The sequence below is a fragment of the Palaemon carinicauda genome, chromosome 43, assembly GCF_036898095.1.
Source record: "Palaemon carinicauda isolate YSFRI2023 chromosome 43, ASM3689809v2, whole genome shotgun sequence".
In the NCBI taxonomy this organism is placed as follows: Eukaryota; Metazoa; Arthropoda; class Malacostraca; order Decapoda; family Palaemonidae; genus Palaemon; species Palaemon carinicauda.
The window spans coordinates 15,223,714-15,246,024 of record NC_090767.1 but is presented as its reverse complement, the minus strand read 5'-3'; the positions used below and the strand labels follow the sequence as shown (position 1 = coordinate 15,246,024).

General features: G+C 34.2%; 2 long non-coding RNA genes across 2 annotated transcripts in view; one reads left to right on the top strand and one right to left on the bottom strand.

Annotated features, from left to right (window-relative positions):
* LOC137633623 (uncharacterized) overlaps positions 1 to 22,311 on the bottom strand; it is a 187,838-nt gene that overhangs the window by 40,932 nt on the left and 124,595 nt on the right. The gene's annotated exons all lie outside the window — the stretch shown is intronic.
* The window catches only part of LOC137633921 (uncharacterized), a 42,750-nt gene continuing 40,671 nt past the window's right edge, over positions 20,233 to 22,311 (top strand). Inside the window, exon 1 of the long non-coding RNA XR_011042350.1 lies at positions 20,233 to 20,448. This is a non-coding gene — a long non-coding RNA (uncharacterized lncRNA). The remainder of the gene's footprint in view (positions 20,449 to 22,311) is intronic.

Below are 22,311 nucleotides of genomic sequence, written 5' to 3'. Positions count from 1 at the left end.
GTATATGTTAGATTAGCTAATTTTTGTGCCTTTTCTATCATTACCCTTTTCTGAGTTTTAAATATATTCCTACTATTGTCTAGCTTTATTCCTAAGTATGTCAAACTTTCTACTACTTTGATTCCCTCTATGTTATCTGGCTTTTCTTTCATATTGTAAATCATAATATTACTCTTCTCTTTATTAATTTCCAACCCACATTTTTTACTAGTTTCTACTAATATCTGAATGTTACGCTTTGCATTATGAATATCCTGTGCAATTATTAAGGCATCATCTGCAAAAAATAATGATTCTATCTTTATTAACTGATTTCTGAAACCGTTTCCTTCCTCTTCTATTTTCTTCATGATAATATACGTAATCAGTTTAAAAAGTGAAGTTGATCCTGTGCAACCTTGTGTTAAAGTGAAGTACAGCGGGAGGTGAAAAGATTAAGGCAAACCCAATAGCTCTTTGTTGATGGTCTTTTGCAGTGATGTCATGCCTTGTCGACTTCCAGGAGAGCTCTTTAGCCAGCCTCTGAGGAACTTGTGCATTCAGGTTTCTTCCTTTTCTGGGATTGCTTATTTTTTATATCTTTCTATATTGTTATTATTATCATGGTTTAGGCCATGTACGTGTCTTATGTTTCAATTTTAGAATCTTTATAGGGTTTTCATTTTTGTTTGAGCCATTGTGCATGCAGGTGCTATTGGATATTCGAATAAAGGTCTTTTTAGGCTTTTGTAGAGGTTTATTCTTTTGTGTTTTTTTTAATGTTCTTTTCCCATGTTTTGCCTGTTGGATTTTTTACTTGATATGGCAGTTTATACCTGTTCTTTTGATAGAGAGACCAAGGATTTTAACTTCGTTGTTAAATGGAATATATATGTTGTTTACTTGCTTGCTTGCTTGTAAGATTGCCCATCCTTGTGTTGTTTACTGTTATTGTTGGGGGTTTATATTTTTATACTTATAAAAGTTGGTATTTGTTGCTATTTGTTTTTATTTTCCTCTTATTTTCATAATCATTTATTCTTTTGATCTCTCTTTCTGTTTTCATTTAAAACAAAAAATCTTTTTGAATTAGTAGGATGTATTATTACTTGTGTTATGTCATCTGCATAGGCGTAATTTATGGTATATTCGGGGGTGGTTGGCATATCTGCTATATAGATTATAAACTGTTGGTATTAGTATAAGCCCTTAAGGTACCCCACTTTTTATACCTATTATTTCTCCCAATTTCCCATCTCTTTTACGTATCCTGACAGTTCTGTCTTTTATGTAGCTTGAGAGGAGTTTTTCTACTATTATTGATAGCTTCAATTGGAGTATTTTATATTTGAGACTGTCAGGCCATACTTTGTCAAATGCCTTTGAGATATCTCTGCTGATAACATAACATTAGTCTTTTTTATGTAGTTGGTTCATGGATATTATTTCCTAAATTGCCGTGAGGGCAGTTTCAGTGCTTCTCCCGGTTCTGAAACCGTGTTGGTGTTTGTAGAATTTGTTGCTATTTTCTATGAATCTCCTTAGTCTTGTGCTCATGATTTTTTTTCAAACACTTTTCAGAGTACTTCTAGCAGTTTGATTGGCCTTCTGCAGGTTTCTAGTTTAGTAGGTGATCTATACTTAGTTTACTACTTTAGTATGTGATCTACTTGCAGGTTTATACTTTAGTAGGTGTTGACCAACAGGTTTCTTCTTCAGTGAGGTGTACTGTTCCCACTCATATTTAATCTCACACCAATACTGGTACCCCCTCATCATTAACCTTTCTCTCTCTCTCTCTCTCTCTCTCTCTCTCTCGCGTTAGCTGGAATTTGAGATTCATACATTTTGGAAATTAATAACGACCTATTCTCTCTCTCTCTCTCTCTCTCTCTCTCTCTCTCTCTCTCTCGTTAGCTGGAATTTGAGATTCATACATTTTGGAAATTAATAACGACCTATTCTCTCTCTCTCTCTCTCTCTCTCTCTCTCTCTCTCGCGTTAGCTGGAATTTGAGATTCATACATTTTGGAAATTAATAACAACCTATTCTCTCTCTCTCTCTCTCTCCTCTCTCTCTCTCTCTCTCTCTCTCTCTCTTGCGTTAGCTGGAATTTGAGATTCATACATTTTGGAAATCAATAACGACCTATTCTCTCTCTCTCTCTCTCTCTCTCTCGCATTAGCTGGAATTTGAGATTCATACATTTTGGAAATTAATAACGACCTATTCTCTCTCTCTCTCTCTCTCTCTCTCTCTCTCTCTCGCATTAGCTGGAATTTGAGATTCATACATTTTGGAAATTAATAACGACCTATTCTCTCTCTCTCTCTCTCTCTCTCTCTCTCTCGCGTTAGCTGGAATTTGAGATTCATACATTTTGGAAATTGATAACAACCTATTCTCTCTCTCTCTCTCTCTCTCTCTCTCTCTCTCTCGCGTTAGCTGGAATTTGAGATTCATACATTTTGGGAATTAATAACGACCTATTCTCTCTCTCTCTCTCTCTCTCTCTCTCTCTCGTGTTAGCTAGAATTTGAGATTCATACATTTTGGGAATTAATAACGACCTATTCTCTCTCTCTCTCTCTCTCTCTCTCTCTCTCTCTCGCGTTAGCTGGAATTTGAGATTCATACATTTTGGAAATTGATAACAACCTATTCTCTCTCTCTCTCTCTCTCTCTCTCTCTCTCTCTCTCTCTTTCTCTTTCTCTTTCTCTCTCTCTCTCTCTCTCTCTCTCTCTCTCTCGCGTTAGCTGGAATTTGAGATTCATACATTTTGGGAATTAATAACGACCTATTCTCTCTCTCTCTCTCTCTCTCTCTCTCTGTCTCTCTCTCGCTTTAGCTGGAATTTGAGATTCATACATTTTGGGAATTAATAACGACCTATTCTCTCTCTCTCTCTCTCTCTCTCTCTCTCTCTCTCTCTCACCGGAATGTAAGAAGTACCTTGATTCGTTCAAAAGGAAATCCCATTATCGAGTTTAACATTTTGAGAAACTTGATTTGGGCGAAACAAAAGCCTCAGATGACGATATAAACAGACCTGAATGGGGACTTTTGTAGCGCCGTCTGTCCCACTCAACACGGTGTACTGTAAGCATTTTTCCAGTGTTTCTTCGTCCCTCATTTCAATTGCTTTATTACCTATGTCAACGAAGTTGGAAGGAGGTTATGTTTTAACCCCCTGTTTGTTTGTGTGTGTAATTGTTTGTTTGTGAACATCTTCCTGGCCACAATTTTAATCGTAGAGTAATGAAACTTGCAGGGATTAACTATTATGTAAAAAGCTGAAAATGATTATATTTTGGAAAGTCAAGGTCAAAGGTCAAGGTCAAAGTCACGGTCAAGCAAAATGTCCAATTCACGTAAATCAACCATAAGTTTGGACATCGTTGTCACAGAGACTTCAAATTGGTTCATATTTGAGTGTATGAAAATCCACTCAAATTAATACATGTTAAGGTCAAAGGTCAGGGTCGAGGTCGAGGTCGAGGAAAAGGTCTTGGAATATGCTGCCTCGGCGGAGGTATGCGCTCTACTGAGTGCCCCTCTAATTTCCCTCTCTTTACATCATTTGACTTTACCTCAGTTCTTGATCCCTTCATCTCGCTGTCCAACTTTTCCGAACTTGTGGAGCCCTAATTAGGGTTTGACCCTAAAGTCCCTTGACCAATGAATGGCCTCAAGGCCCTAACGCCGGAATATTTAACTGAATTTTATAAATGCAATCCAGTGTTATGTGTGTACGAAGGAGCTATGATAGTAGATAAACTCTATTATTAATGTGGATTTAAATCCCACTTTCCTGTGGAAATCCTTCATGGGATTTATTTCCATGATTTCAAATGTCCAAAATATCCTTTTTTTTCGATAGATTCTTCGCTTTGGTTAGTGTAGTCGGTGACCTTTTGTCTGAGAGAGAATTTCAGAAGCTATTGATCTTGAGAAAGAGAGAGAGAGAGAGAGAGAGAGAGAGAGAGAGAGAGAGAGTACCTTATTTTAATTGCATGATGTAATTTTGGTGAAGCATTGTTGCCACATTTACGTAAATATATATATATATATATATATATATCTATATATATATGTGTGTGTGTATATATATATATTTATATATATATATATATGTGTGTGTATATGTATATGTATATTTATATACATATATATATATATATATATAAATATATATATATATATATATATATGTATATATATATATATATACATATATATATATACACACACACATATATATATATATATATATACACACACATATATATATATATATATATATACATATATATACATATATATATATGTATGTGTGTGTGTGTTTACTGTATATATACAAGTATTTACGTTTATATATATATATATATATATATATAAACATAAATACTTGTATATATACAGTAAACACACACATACATACATACATACATATATATTATATATGTATATATATATATATATATATATACCAACTTGATAAAAATAATTACCAAATTTTTTGAAACATTGGGACGCTTATTTGAAAATACAATTTTTTTCCTTCTAAAATAACCATCGGTGATAAAATTAATTTGAATGAAACAATTTCAATAGTTAACTCTTTCATAATTCAGTCTATAGATAATGGTAATCAACTCATTATTATTATTATTATTATTATTATTATTATTATTATTATTATTATTATTATTATTATTATCATTATTATTATTAATTGCTAAGCTACAACCTTAGTTGGCAAACCAGGATGTTATTGGTTTCTCGTCTGTTTTTCTAATTGTTAAGCAAAGATTGTTGTTAACCCGCAGTTTTGCTCGAAGATTGGAAGACGGGGAAACAGGGCTTCAGGGCTGCCTAACTATAAAGGTCTTTGTGAACTTACATATGCAGTATTTTAGTTGGAATATCCATAATGACATTAAATAGTTCATATGTAAATTACATCAGGCATTTTTTGGTGAATTACAACTAGTTATAAGTAATTCGTGTGTCTTTATTACGCCAATTCTTCGTTAATGTTCTACGAGCAATGAAATTTGTGTCTTAAGATATATAGGTAATCATTTGTGCTTCAGTAACTAAGGTTTGGCACATAAACCTCATTTTCATGCCCAATGAAGAACGTTTTCGTATCGTGATAGTTAAATTGTTTATAATCCCGAAGAAGGAATCAAGGGCTGGAATATGTTCAATTTATTCTTGTAACCTATTGAAAAAGGAAAGTTGAATATGTATGTATACGTGCATGTGAATGCATATATGCATGCAGTACATGTATGTGCTTGTGTATGCATATATAAATGAGGTACATGTATGTGCGTGTGTGTGCATATGTACAGTATGCAATACCAACTCCTGTAAAATTTGATACATATTGCACGCTGTGGTTGGTTCCTTTGACAGGGTTGAGGGACTGCTAATCGGGTGAGGTCAGTGTGTGTGTGTGTGTGTGTGTGTGTGTGTGTGTGTGTTTGGGAAGGGGAAATGGGGGGGGGGCGTAGTTCTTGGGACGAAATAACTTAGGATTCAGATAATATATATATATATATATATATATATATATATATATATATATAATATATATATATATATATATATATATATATAAAACTTGTCAGTAATTCATGGGTATAGGAAAAGCATTTGCTTGGTAAACCCAATTTTAGTTTGTGTTCTTAATGAATCCTACGTTGATGAATTTTCCTATGATTTTTGTGTATTCATAGCAATAGGAATAATTGAAGTATTACCTTTAAAATTCGCATATAGAAATAATTTATGAGAAATTTGGAAGATAAATTCAAGGTCTTAGAGAGAGAGAGAGAGAGAGAGAGAGAGAGAGAGAGAGAGAGAGAGAGAGAGAGAGAGAGAGAGAGAGATATCTTTAGGAATATTTGGGCAAAGTCAGAAGGTGTTTTGGGGCCAAAATCTGAAAGCTATCATGACACTTACACGACACAAGCACGATTCCTGGTTCAGAAATGCCGTGCAGTGCATCGTGTCAGTTATTTAAGTCTTCATGTGAAGTGTGTGTGAGGGTGCAGGGGTACTGAGAATAAACATTTGAAATATCAAAAATCTGGGACGCGTAAATTTTCGTGCAATTTTACCAATTTTCGTACATTACAAATGTTTGAACCATTTTGTCTTACCGGTCTTTCTAACGTTTTAAGTGTCACACAACGTTTCCTCTATGCATACCTTGTTTTTCCCTAAATGTATAAGTCATAGATTTCAAGAATGGGGTTTTCAGTAAACAACCATTTAAAATGTTACGACATTTTTACTAATATACAGCTAACACCGTCCAAAATATTATTTTTCGTATATTTAAGTTCTTTTTCGTTCAGTGTAATTATTTCTTATTATATTGTAGCTCGTTATCTGCGCATGTTTAACTACTCGATTTATTAGAACGTAAAGCAGGCTAACTACATCCTGTAGACACCAGTCAATTTGGTTAAAACTTACATACGTTATGTAATAGGCTAAATTCGGCTTTAAGAATCTCTCTCTCTCTCTCTCTCTCTCTCTCTCTCTCTCTCTCTCTCTCTCTCTCTCTCTCATCCGCTCAAGTACGATACACTCTTGTAGTGTCTGCAACCTAACCATCCTTATGAGCTAAGGGACCCCATAGGTGTACCCGTTAGTCATGAACAGCCATTGCCTGGCCCTCCCTGAACCTATATTTGGTGGAGAGGGGGCTTAACCGTTGATCATATGTATATATGGCCAGTCTATAGGGCATTGTCACCATCCCTTGCTTCTCTCTAGGGCATTGTCACTATCCCTTGCTTTTGCCATTCATGTGTAACCTTCAAACCTGTTGCCGTTATTGTAGGGCTTGGTGAATGGAAGTTAGATTTCAAAGTTAGAGGGACCTTGCACACCTCAGACTTTGTTGTTGGCCCAACACATTTGAATGGGATCTAGAAATATATCTATATTTACAAATAATAATTTTCCTACATACGTACTAAATATCCTTGCTCATTCCCCAGTACCAATTTTTTGTTGGAGTTCTTGGGCTTCTAGCATCTGCTTTTCCAACTAGAATTGTAGCATAGCTAATAATAATAATAATAATAATAATAATTAATAATAATAATAATAATAATAATCATCATCATCATCATCATCTTGTTTCAATATGATTTATCGGCAGTTTGTTGACTCTTATATATCGCATCAATTTTTCATTTTGTTAAATTTTCTTGAAAACTGAATGATCATTAGATATCACATCTCGATGAACTGGCTGCCAAATCAGATCAATTTCTTATTATTTTTGTATTTCTTACGATACTACGACGGGTTCATATTGCCAGTCTTATTACTTAATTGGTTACTTACAAACTTAATTGGTTACTTACAAACTTAATTGGTTACTCACAAACTTAATTGGTCACTTATTTACTTACTTCATTGGCTACATATATACTTACTTCCTTGGTTACTTATCTACTTACCTAATTACTTAACAATGTTACTTTCAGAACGCTTATGTGGTCTCATGCCACACTGAAAGCTTGGACACAAAGTAGGATTCGATAGATTTTATGTCACGTACAAAAGTTAAAAGTTTCAATCTCAAATATTTGTTATGCTTTAGTTAATATCAGTTATTAAATCTACCTTAGCGTAACTCAGAAAACCAGAAAATAATGAATTTTCCTCAAAAACTTAAATCATTATTAGTGGTCATGTTGGATATTATCCATTGAAAATTTACTGATCATAATCAGTTTCATATTTGATACTAATGATGTATTTTTCTCTTTTGCAGATGGTGTGATTTACAAGAACAGGTAAGAGGGTATTACCGAGTCTTTAAAAAGCTAGGAAATTTTGTTAATAAAAAAACCCAGTCGTTAATGATGGTCCCCCAGGAGACACGAAGTCGATTTAAGAACAAGTTTGCATCTCATTTATTATAAAATCTTGTATTCTGTGAATCTAAATATCCTTCTGTGTCTCCTGGCTGGTGACGTCTGCATGTGGAAACCTGGCGGTGGGACATATTAAAGGATTTCGGCTCCTTTAATGTAACACAAGCATGTGGCATCAGTACTGAATGGTTGCGTAGATTTCAATACTTCTCTTGTAAAGTAAGACTTTTAGATTCAGTTATAATAGGTCTTTGTATTTTAGTTACTTTGTTTCACTTGTATATTAGATGTGAAATTCTGTTTATACTGGGCACCGCACTTGTGGGGTTGGGCTTGTCCGGCTGACGTTCTGGTGAGTATCTATTCAGATGGAACTTAAACCACACACCTTTAACCTTTTAAATAGTCTGTCAGTGAAATAAGTCAATATTTCCTTGCCAAAATCTAAGAGTATAGTGGAGTCTGATTGGCCAAAGTCAATCTTCGACTAAAGGCACCACTCTTGGGGAATTTGTCACAAATCGGGGATTTCTGCTGTTCAGGACACAAATCTTGGGTACATGATCAATATCTGTCTTGGTTTTTTGGGGGGAGGGAAAATGTATTTTTAGCGCTCAAATATCCTTATGTCAATCAGAATTTAGCAATCATTTCCTCTATAGATGAATATTCAACAACTGAAATTTGGTTTTTAATATGTAAGGTTAGTTTATAGTAATATTTAATGACAAAAATTAAAATTTGGCTTCAATATTTAAATTTAGTTTGATAATTTTAATAAGCATTTGAAATTTGGTTTCAATATGTAAAATTAGTTTGTAAAAATTTTAATTAAAACAATTAAAATTTGGCTTCAGTATGTAAGGTTAGTTCATGATAATATCTAGTTACTATGACACTCAATATTGTTATAGGTTCACGAATATATCTTAATAAGACACATTGAAATCAAGACACAAGTAGGCTCTGAATATTTTATTAATGTTTGTGGTATCATAAAGAAATTTATTAAAAGTCAATGTACTTTATATTAAAGTTATAGAAGATACAAGTGTGTCAAATGATTATTTCTGATAGAATTGTTAAATCTTATTTAGGAGAATTCTAAGGGTTTGTCGAGAGATGTATTTTTCGCCGGTAAAAGATTAATTCCAGTCATGGACTTGGGAAAAGAAGGACCAGGTTTATAAACAAGCGCTTTTAACTAGGGTGTGGTTAGCCTATGCGGTGACGTCCCTGACTGGTGTTCCCCGGACTGGGGTTCGAGTCCCGCTCAAACTAGTTAAGGCCGGCTTACAGGGGGATAGTTTAGTGGCGCTAATAACTAGTAGTCAATAAACTATCCAGGATAGTAAGCCTTTGCTTTGTTGAGTAAACTATTCCCGAGTAAACGGGCCTTTAGTCCCTTTGGTCGTTGCAACCACACCATCCTTGTGAGCTACCGATTAGGGGTTTGGAGGAGCCTATAGGTCTATCTGCTGAGTCATCAGCAACCATTGCCTGGCCTTCCTTGGTCCTAGCTTGGGTGGAGAGGGGGCTTGGGCGCTGATCTTATGTATATAAGGTCAGTCTCTAGGGCATTGTCCTGCTTGATAGGGCAATATCACTGTCCCTTGCCTCTGCCATTCATGAGTGACCTTTAAACTTTTTGTAAACAATGGAGGGAATGGCGGTAAAAGCATATACTATTCAGGTTGATTTTTCTTTTACGCTTTCGCGAATATTTATGACTGAACTCTTAGAAATTTTAATAAGCAGCGATTTTCCTACTAAAGACTTAAATTGGCGAAGAATTTTATTTTTTTGTTTTGACGTTTGACCATTTTTTTTTTCTTTAATTTATTTTATTTTTTTTTTTTTTTAACGCGTGATAAGTTCCATCCCTGAGATTGCTCGACAGTCATTTTCTGTTTTTGAGAGCATTGCAGTCGTAGTTTTTAATCGTAGTTGTGAGTAAAGAAAGAAACAGACACCAGCCTAGCAGTGCCTGGTTCTGGGCCTAAATTCCTTTTTTTAACCCTGGATAGGTACGCTCCTCAGACACCCCTTTAAGGGTATACTCGGACGCGAACGACCCCGACGCCAAAAAAAATTCTTGAAAAATCAGTTTTTGCAGTAACCTCCTTTTTTTCTTTTGCCAAAAAAAACTTCAATGAATGCTTAAAACAACTGTAAAGATAAATACTACTCATCTGCAGAAAAACTATTTATTATAAATATTTTAAAAAATTAAGTAGAAAAAAAAAGACCTGACATAAAAATTCATAAAAAAAAAAGTTTATACATATATACACAAATCCTTTTAGGAGTTGATTCTTGAATGTTTAGGACACATCTTGATGTATTTTGGATGAAGTCAGACCCATGGAGGTGAAGATCTGAAATGAGAAAAAAAGGGTAACTTTTTTTGGCCAAAAAAATTTGTCCAAATTTCATGAATTTATTTGGGTACCCAAATGAAATAGGAAGTGGCTAATTTTTTTAGGGAATAAACATATGTTATCCTAAAATAGAAATATGTAAAAAAATCTTCATTATTTTGTAAATTACATTTATATCAGGGGCCATATCTAAAGGTAATTTTTTGAGTACTTAGAAATTTCGTAAAAAAATACATATATTTAATATATAATATGATATTTATGCAGGTAAAAATATACCAAAATATCACAAATTCTATAGGGAACAAGAATATATATAGATAGGGCAGCTTACGCTTCGGATATGTCCACAAAATGGCCGCCAACCACACTGACTCAGACTCCCTAATCTGCCACTTGAAGTGTAGGAAGGGTATGTCAATTTCAAGGTGTTATTTACTAATCTAACTATTATTGGATATGCATAAAAATTGTATGGTGGGTTGCTGGATAATTGTCGATTATTTTACGACTATAAAATTAAAATTCTGACCCAAAAATTTTTTTTTGAAGGGAAATAAAATAAAAAAAAAAATGTAAAACAATATAATATTTTAGCTAAAAAAATTTGATGATATTCAATAAAAAAAAAAAGTAAACAAAATTTTCCGACAAATAAACATCTAGAGGAATCATTACTCTGTGATAGTTCCTTAGTACGTAGTAATTTTGAAAGAATTGGGAAAAAACGAAAAAATGGCAATCACCGGAAAATCGAACACATACCTATATATACGCCATATCTGGCTAAAAAAAAGATAGGCATGGGTAGCCAGATCATCTAGAAACACTTTCCAACACTATAAAAATATAAGTTTTGCGACACTACTTGCCAATTCCTTACGGTAACATGACTAAGCGAAAAAATGCAAAACAAATAAAAAGGGGCACTCGCGGAAAAATGGCTAACATTCTAATATACGGCATTTCAGAAAAAAAAAATTCAGCCACGTGCTAGGCAAACCATCAAGGCACATTTTCCGACAAATAAACATCTAAATGAATCATTACTCTGTGATAGTTCCTTAGTACGTAGTAATTTTGAAAGAAATGGGAAAAAACGAAAAAATGGCAATCACAGGAAAATCGAACACATACCTATATATACGCCATATCTGGCTAAAAAAAAAAGATAGGCATGGGTAGCCAGATCATCTAAAAACACTTTCCAACACTATAAAATTATAAGTTTTGCGACACTACTTGCCAATTCCTTACGGTAACATGACTAAGCAAAAAAATGCAAAACAATTAAAAAGGGGCACTCGTGGAAAAATGGCCATTCTAATATACGGCATTTCAGAAAAAAAAATTTCAGCCACGTGCTAGGCAAACCATCAAGGCACATTTTCCGACAAAAAAACATATAAATGAATCATTACTCTGTGATAGTTCCTTAGTACGTAGTAATTTTGAAAGAAATGGGAAAAAACGAAAAAATGGCAATCACAGGAAAATCGAACACATACTTATATATACGCCATATCTGGCTAAAAAAAAAATAGGCATGGGTAGCCAGATCATCTAGAAACACTTTCCAACACTATAAAAATATAAGTTTTGCGACACTACTTGCCAATTCCTTACGGTAACATGACTAAGCAAAAAAATGCAAAACAAATAAAAAGGGGCACTCGCAGAAAAATGCCCAACATTCTAATATACGGCATCTCAGATAAAAAAAAAGACATGCACGTGTTAGCCCAACCATCAAGGCACACTTTCTAACACATAAATATGAAAAAAAAATCAATAATATACGGCAATTCCTTACTACGTAGTAAATTTTTACAAATATTGAAAAAAAACAGAAATTGGCAACCGCAGTTAAATACCCAATATACCAATAACTACGTCGTATCTGACAAAAACAAAGTCATGCATGGGTAGCCAGATCATCTAGACACACTTTCCAACACTAAAAAAGCAAAAGTTTTACGACACTATTTCGCAATATCTTACGGAAAAATGACTTGGCTAAAAAATGAAAAAAAATGAAAAAGGGGTACTCGCGGTAAAATGCCCGACATTCTAATATACGGCATCTCAGATAAAAAAAAAAGACATGCACGTGTTAGCCCAACCATCAAGGCACACTTTCTAACACATAAACATGAAAAAAAAATGAATAATATACGGCAATTCCTTACTACGTAGTAATTTTTACAAATATTGAAAAAAAACAGAAATTGGTAACCGCAGTTAAATACCCAATATACCAATAACTACGTCGTATCTGACAAAAACAAAGTCATGCATGGGTAGCCAGATCATCTAGACACACTTTCCAACACTAAACAAGCAAAAGTTTTACGACACTATTTGGCAATATCTTACGGAAAAATTACTTGGCAAAAAAATGAAAAAAAATGAAAAAGGGGCACTCGCGGTAAAATGGTCCTCGTGGTGATGAACGACATTTTAACTAAAAAAAAAATCATGCACATGGTAGCCAAACAATCCACCAAGACTTTCCACAACTGATAACCTATACAAGTTGCACCATTCTACGACAATTTCATAATACGTAATAACTTTGATAATTATGCAAACTACCTTAGAAGGGTAAACTCTGTCGCGCTCGACCCCGACGCGTCTCAGAAATCGGGGAAGGAGTACAGCTACAGCAATGCACATCTGGACACTACTAGAGCGTGTAGGGGAGACACCTCCTGCAGGTCGATCACCCACAAATTCAGTCACGGGGGTGAGTCACGTGAGAAAAACCTCTTTTTTTTTGACGCTCGGGGTCGCGAACGACCCATCGTACCTATCCAGGGTTAAAGCCAGTGATGAAATTGGAAGGCCATATTTTCGTAGAATCTAATCAATAATTCACTGGAAAATTATAGGACTGGATTCCAGTTTCATATTCTGATTTGATTCGGGAGAAAAAATGCGAATTTTCTCACATTTTGAAAGGTTGTGAAAACTGTTGGTGGCGATGAAATGTTGTAAAATACTGTTTAATTACTTCAGCCAACGAAGTTGGAAGGTGGTTTTATCATACCCACTGTTTGTGTGTGTGTGTGTGTGTTTTTTTTTTTTTTGTGAACAGCTTCCTGGCCACAATTTCAATCATAGACTAATGAAACTTGCAGGGAATAATTATTATGTAAAAAGCTGTAAATGAGTCCATTTTGGAAGGTCAAGGTCAAAGGTCAAGGCCACAGTCAAGCAAAATGTCCAATTCACGTAATCAGCCATAAGTTTGGATGTCATTATCACAGAGACTTCAAACTTGGTTCATATTTGAGTGCACGAAAATCCACGCCAATTCATACATGTCAAGGTCAAAGGTCAAGATCAAGGTCGAGAAATAAGCTGCATTGGCAGAGGTCTGCGCTCTACTGAGTACCCCTCTAGTTTTGGTCTATTTTGCCCTTCAAAAACGTAAGAAGGAACCGTGAATTTGATGTGATTGGTGTACAAGTTATTTTGACGTAGAGTATACATACATACATACATACATACATACATACATACATACATATCAACAAATGAATTACTATGAGATTCAGGGCCTCTGTAACACGGTTTTTTCGCAATAATTTTTTATCTATGAATTTCATAAATATAACGCTTATGCAGAATGCACATTATATCTACACATAAATTTTGACTATATTCTGCATTATGGAGGTTGAATAAATTTGGTACTTATAATGTAAAAGTGACGTTTTTTGAAGACGGGCCAACTTACTCAGAGAAAAGGTTTCGAACGCACTCGTTACATTACTTATGACGGCATTTCTTCCCTCTTTCTCGATCGATGATTGGCTATATGTAGCGAAGGCTATACCTCTGCCAACAATGACACAAAAGTTTAAATAAAAGCAAAGCAGTACACCTTTATGAACTTTGAAACCTCTTCACTGATAATTGCCATAATGAACAAACCAACAAAATGTGTTAATAAATACAAAAACACTTCGATTATTAGTCTAACTCCCAAAATAAGTTTCCTAAGAAATTACAGTCCACTTTATAGGTCACTATCAGATTGACAAGGTGTAGGGAATAGTTGGTAATTTTCAAAAACGTAGTAGACAAGCTTGGTTTGATAACTGCTATATCCAATGTAAAGCAATCTTTATTTATTGTCTATCTACCTACCTATTTACCATAGAAAAAAAAAATAGCCGGTACCGTATTTTGGCTTTAAACCTTCACCAATAATTATCGTCAAAATGATGACTTCATGAGGCTCCACCCACTTTGGCCTCGTTATAATTCAGGATAACACTGAAGGCTATCATGGGCATTGTTGGATAATAAAATTTAAATTCTGGCTATAAAAACTCATTTCTCGAGTAGTTGTAAGAAGTGCTAAATGATCCTCAAGGATCCCAGCAGTTGGCCTAAACGTTTAATTCAAGTATACTACTTTCGCGGCACTACTGCTACAGTAGTATTACTACGATAGCACAGATACCCCACTCACATTTATGTATCGTTCCGCCATTCATAAAGTCTTTGTCTTGTTTTTTCACTGTGCAATAAGCCATGGCCTCCTCAGAAATTAAGTTAAACATTAGATGATAGGTTATTTTATTAAGCTGACAAATTATGGCAACTGGGTATGTTATTGCCAATGTTGAAGCTAAAGATAAAGTATGGTATCATTCCTTCATTGCATTATCATCTTTACTACTATTTGTTTTGCTACATGTAGTAATTATTTTAAAGGATAGATGAATTATGTTCACTTTACTTCTATAAATTTCCATTAGATGTACAAATAAAACTCCTAAAACTATTCATGATTTATTTACAAAATGCAGTCATGCCCAAAACATAGCCAACACGGTCGTACGGCCTAAGAAGAAGAAAAAAAATTATATCGGATGATCCGTTGGTCTGATGGAGAGTTTAGCACAAAATTCTTATTTTAACAATGATAGTTATATAAAGACTGTCTACATACAATCTCTCTCTTTCTCTCTCTCTTGGTGGCATAGTGAATAGTTAATGGAAATGTTCAAAAGCCTGAATGACATTACAAGTATTATAATCATGTTACGCTAAATACAAATCCGAACATAAATATTGGATTTAAACTAGAAACTGAATGATTACCTATTCAGGCTATAGTAAATATGGCCACGGGCTTTCTCTTGACTGTATAAAGTTGCAAGTCGTAAGACAAATGCAGTTTTGCAACCACGGGGGCAATTCCAAATCCTGCTAGACATTCTTGACTGTTATGGGTTTCAGAGCCGATGGAACAAGGTGAATGGGTGTCTGGTGGATGGGCGGGGCAAAATTTTGTCAAAAGGTGTTTACATTGCTTGCGTAATGAATGTTTCTGACTCTTGGCTCGTTATCACTGGCCATGGCATCGGCTAGATCATTTTTACTCTATAAAAATTAAAACTATCGGGTTTAGGTTATTGATAATGCTGACAAAATTTGTGTGTGGTTGTAAAATATACATATGTCAACTTTCAGCTACATCCGATGCATTGATAAGGAGCAAAGTCCAAAAAACCGTGTTACAGAGGCCCTGAATCTCATAGTAGGTGATATAGGCAGTCTTGCATGAGCTGTTCCATTTCTTTATCTATTATTATTATTATTATTATTATTATTATTATTATTATTATTATTATTATTATTATTAATCACGGCTTTTCCTAAAGAAATGCATGAATCTATTTAGCCAGCTATTGTGAATAACTTGCCATACAGTTGGGCCCATACATGAACTTTACTTAACATTTACTTTACGGTCTGTTTTTCTGGCCCTACAAAGTCAGTTTATCGTATACATATTTTAATGTATTTTGCATAAAACACAATGTTTATTATCCAATACTTTCGTTTTGAAACCGGGCCATGATTTAGCCTTAGTATTTATTTCCTTTTTATTTGCTTTGAGATATTTACCTTCTGTTTTCATATGTTGGTTGCAGGATCGTAAGAAGTTTGGACGAATTTCTTGTGTAATTCTGCTATATATGAGGAAATATGTTTGGGAGAGCATTTATTGATACGAATTAACTCATATTAAGCTATCATTAATATTTTTCTGTCATTCACTAGTGAACAGGCTTACTTTGTTCGTTAGTTAATAACTTAACAATCATTGCAATTGGTGGTGGGGTGTTTTGGTTCCCGAGTCTCTTTAAAGACCAGTCCGGCAAAAGTGTTTTTCAATAGATTTGTTCTTCGTTGTTTTTAATCTGGAATTAATATTGCTTATTTAGTTTAATGTAAATGTAATAACTTAATTTTATTTTAAATGTATCAACTTTTGAAATAATAAATATATTGTTTCATGTAGAAATTTCCGAAGGCAATGTCATTTTGATGAGACAAAACTGGTTATTAGTGATCAACAAGATTGCAAAAAGCGTCAATACTGTCCTTAATACTTCGTGGACTAAGCAAATTGAATCGAAGGCGTGACTATAAACTTTTTATATGTGTACTACATTTCATCTGTAACTAGTTTAGATATTTGTTAATTTTATGACTGTGGGAAATGGTAGTGTTTATAAATAGTTTGCTACTTAACATTAAGCTATTTTCTGTGTAAGGAAATATATTACTTTAATTGATCTACAATAATCACCAATGAAAGTATTTTGACTTTTCTAAGGGTAGTTATGAAGGACCAGTACTTCTGTTGTTTTAATTCTGAGTCTTTGTTGAGAAGTTATAACAGTGGGGAGACCTTGACGGGGTTAAATGGTTTGCATATCGCCATGATGAACAAAATTGCACTAGGCAGAGCCACCCATACTAGGTTGGTTTGCTGTGAGTAATCAGACCAAAGTCTCTAATCATCACCAATCCATAATTGGTCAGCGTGGTGATGAAAAGATTGGACAAACCCCAGACATGAATTGATATGTCTGAGGTCTTTGTTCTGCAGTGGACTAGAAACAGCTGATGATGATGTTGCTGTTGTTGTATAAGTTATAATTGTAAACCAACTAAGTACAAATTTAACAATGTATAGATACTGAGGTACTTAATTAATAGAATGCTCCCATTTGGCAATGTGGTACAAAACTAATCAAAAGTGTTTCTTATAAACATCGCTTCCACAGCTATATAATGTAGGTAATTGTGACACATTACAGTAGTGTTACTCTTTATTTGAAAGGATTATTTAGGAACTAAATTCTAAAGTATTTGTCTATATTGAATCATGTTCGTTTTCAGGTGATGTAGGCAATCTTGAAATGTGTTGCTCATCTTTCAATAATCGGGGTTTTTCCTAAAACATAAATTGTCTTGTTTATAATAAGGTTTATTTTTTGTGATTCAGAGTCTGGTTACTGTAAATGGCCTTACAGTATAGTTTGACCAATAGGTGAACTTTTAATGCTTTCGTTTTAAAACTGGGGTACGATTTCGGTTTTGTATTTATTTCCGTTTTATTTTCATTGAGATATTAAATATTATTCTATTATTTTTCATATGTTGGTTGCAGAACCGTCGTAGGTTAAAGAAAATTTCTCACTAAATTCAGATTGTAGGCCTATCAATGACCCACACCAGATAAAGGCTAATTTGGAAAATATCTATCTAGGTGCCATGTCCACGTCGTGGGCTGTCAATTACCCTCACCTGGTCCTGTCATAAGCTTTCTGTATAATTTAGAATTTTCCAGTTGTTACATTCTTTCTTTAAATCCTACAGTAAGCTGTACAAAAACTGTTTCATTTGCCGGCCTCTTGCTCTTCCCCCTTCTATATTTCTCATAAGGCATAAAAGTTTCTTTTATCTTCTTAATACATGTCCCAGAAATTCCATCTAATTCCTTCTCATCAAATTTAGAAGTGATTCTCTCTCTCTCTCTCTCTCTCTCTCTCTCTCTCTCTCTCTCTCTCTCTCTCTCTCTCTAGTCTATAGGATCTTGAACATCCTTCTGTAAAACCATAATTCAGCTGCATTTATTTCCCTTTTCAAGTTCTTGTTTAATGTCCACTGTTCTAAACGCCATGCAGGGACGTTTCCAATTGGCCACCACAACTAATCATAATATTTCTTCTTTCCTATTACCACAAACTGCAGTTTTATTTTCATTTATTTGTAGTCGTCTGTCAACCATTCTCTATCACTTTTTTAGAATATCTACTGTATCATCAGTGTCATTTATGGAGAAGTATAATTGTGTATCATCAACAAAAAGTTTGACCTCACTCCAGTTTCCCTATCATAGTTTTGATAAATAAATACTAAAGATACAAAATAAATTAGTATTGGGCCTAATACACGTCCTTATGGCATCTCTGCTTAATGGTTCGCGTGATGAGTAAAAATTTCCAGTTTCGTACACAATAGCCTCTTTTAACCCCTAGAATCATTACAGATAGTTTCATCTTATTGGAGCCAAAATGTACATATACTGTAGGCTCTAGAGCTTACATATAAGCGATCCCAAAACTATATAAGAAGCTCCCACTAGAAATAAGGAAGAATGAATATATTAAGTGTTCCAAGAAGGAATTGTAGACTTTCTTGGTTTTTAAGGGTTTCGATGAAAGGGATTGGAAAATTAACGTGCAATACGCTATTAAATACTAAAGAATATATACGATAAACTGATCTTGTAGGTCCTGTAATGAGCAGGGGATTTCTGTATGGAATCGAACCAAGAAAACAGCTCTCAAAGTAATCAATCTTAGATATTGAAAATCTTCCTTTTCAATACTAATAGATCGTAATTCATGCACAACTATATCAAAAGCAGTACGTAGAATGAAATTATGATGACATATCTGTTCTCATCCTTAATTGCCATTAAATCATATTAAAAAAAAAAATGTTTATAGTTATCTCCGTAGAATATAATTGTCTATATTATGGTTGCTTATCCAGCAATGTTTAAATCTTTCCCGAATGGCTAACCACAGTAGTAGTTCAAGAATGGCATATTATAGCAATTTTGGCCTGAAGGATATATTTGAAATACTTACTTACTTACTTTTACTTTTAGGGGTTTATTTCTCGCCCTCCATCAAACACTAAAGGTCTGTTCAGGCGGGCCTTGGTGTGTGAAAAAATAATTCCTTTCCAGTTAATATTTTTCTCTGTATCGTTATCAGTTATTTCGCTAGCATTTGTATTCAGGCTTAATAGTTTTCAGGTCACTATTATAACACTTTCTAAAAAGATAAGTCTTCAGGTTTTTCTTGAAGGCTGCCACATTTGTGCTATTCTTGACATCGAGTGGAAGGTCGTTAAAGAGTCTCGGTGCAGCATAACTGAACGTTCTTCCTCCTATTGCATGATTCACACTAATTTCGAATAGTCTATGTGGGTCATCTGCATGTCTAACTCTTACAGCGGCGCTGGTAGCTTCAGGGTAGGGGACCAAACAATCACGAAGATATTTAGGCTTATCACTTGTAAGTGCTTTGTGAGTCAACAAGCAAATTTTAAATTCAATTCTAGCCTTAACAGGTAACCAATGTAGATCGATCAGTGCAGGAGTTATTCTCTCCCGAAATTTAATGCCTTTTATCAGTCTAGCCGCCCGGTTTTGCACATTTATATTTGCTTAAGTCCTGATAAATGAGAGCTTTTTTTTCAGAACTAGTGTGGCTATAGCCACTGTCTTAGAATTGGGATATTTACTTAACAATAGTAAGATTTTACTATTCCTGAAATGATATCCGTAAGACTATAAAAGATTTCTACGCCAATCCCTTTCGAAATTAGCATCAGATAAATCACACGATTTGTTTCCTTAGCCCCTTAAAAATCATGACTTTGTCATTTGTTATACTATTCAATATCTCTTTTATCTTATCTGTGGGTTAACACTAATCTGAATTTGAATATCCCCTAAAGATAGTTATATGTTTATTGTTTTTGAACATTTCTAGATATTTATATGGAATGACTGAATACAATGACGGATAAAATTACTAGAATATTAATTAATTTTCTTTTTTTCAGAGGTTGGACACACTACTCAAGAAGATAGAAGATGAGAATCCTTCGGGGCCTTATCTCAAATGCCCTTCTGAAGACCACAAGACTCTAGAGCAAGATAATAATAATGATCAAGCATGAGCCATATCCCAAAAAGGTTGGGCAATCATGGCTGGCCATTCCTCTCTCTTTCCGTTCTCTCTGCTGCAACCGAGCTACAGATATACACTGCATTAATAATAGGTAAGTGGTTAAGTAAACAATATATTTTTTGAGTGTGTGACAACATTAAAAGTCGAACCTTCCTGCTTTTTAGGCTGTTGGAGGATCATTCAATCTTAAATAACTTTTAATACTAAATTTCATGATGTTTGCGTTAAATTCTTCCTGGCAGTCAAAAATGTATTATTATTATTATTATTATTATTATTATTATTATTATTATTATTATTATTGCTAGTTAAGCTACAACCATAAATGGAAAAGCACAAGGGCTCCAACAGGGATAGATAGTCCAGTGAGGAAAGGAAATAAGAAAATAAGTAAACGATATAAGAAGTAATGACCACTTAAAATGAAATATTTAAAAAACATTAACATCATTAAAACAGGTTTTATTCTTGCATGCTGTGCTCTCTCTCTCTCTCTCCTCTCTCTCTCTCTCTCTCTCTCCTCTCTCTCTCTCTCCTCTCTCTCTCTCTCTCTCTCTCTACTAATAAGATACACTAATTTGCTTGTAGTATAGAAAATTCTATTCCAACTTCATCCTGGCTTATGTCTCGTCTCACATTTTCACAGACTTCTCAACTAGTAACTTCCCAGAATATCAACACGGCCACTTTTTCTTTTCACGTTTATTAACTTCATCCAAACTTTTGCCATTTTTTCTCACTTTATAAAAGTACCCTCTCTATAAGTACCTCCCCACAACATCCACGTAATCACTTATATTAATTTTTAAACTTGTTTCCATTCCACTTTAACACTTTTTATATAATATAACCAGATATTTTTATCATACTGTTCACTCAATGTCCAATGGATCTCCCTTTCTGCACTGTATCTTCAACCGTATATTGATGATCATCATATGATCGATGGCTGATCCTTGAAAGACACCAACATTTATCTCTTAATGTTTGTAATGCACCTACTGCCACATTCTTCACTCTTTCATTGTGATTTATGTTAAATTAGAAGCACTTCCTTAAGGTTTCTTACCAAGTAACCTCTGCCTTTATAATGTACCACAGATTACATACCTTGGTACTTCGCTACAGAACCTTCACAAAGTTTAGAGCTATGTGGTATTAGTCTCTCTCTCTCTCTCTCTCTCTCTCTCTCCTCTCTCTCTCTCTCTCTCCTCTCTCTCTCTCCTCTCTCTCTCTCTCTCTCTCTCTCTCTCTCAAGCAATCATATTTTTTTCCAGGTTTTATAAACTTCTTTGTGAGGTTTCCAATGTTCTGATAAGATTATATATCTCTATTTTAGTACAGTATATATTTTCAAATGGATGATCCTGGTGTTTATCAAATAGAAATAATTTCGAACGCCCTTTTACACATGTAATGTTCTCGATAAATTTCTGTATTAAATTAGTATCCTACAGATATTTTTATCAGATGGTTTCGATATAAAACCCTACCTCCATTGTAATGTCTTTCTCTTCTCAACGTTTCTCCATTTTCGATCTTTCATCCATTTTGCTATCCTAAATATCATCTTTTCCCTCAGTTGAGTAGAGATTGTTTAATCCATTCTTTTCAACTTCTTTTTTTTTCCCTGGGTAACCGTATAAGAGCCTCCACCTTCTTCTGGTAGAAAAATCTATCTTTTCCTGTGCCTTATCCATAACAGAGCTTAAAATCTCTCTCCCTCTCTCCTATGGCCATAGTGGTACACTGCATTCGTTGATCTCATGATTACCAACTCTTCCTCTTTTGTTAGTTTATTTCTTAAGATGTATTTTTCTACCAGCGTGATCAAATTAACCTGTAGCTGTCTACAGTATGTTCTATTATGTTTCGCAAAGTTAAATTCTTTCTTTGATTCTGTGCGTACTTCTCTTCATAGTGAAATAAATACTTTTCAAATGTTCTTTTTTGT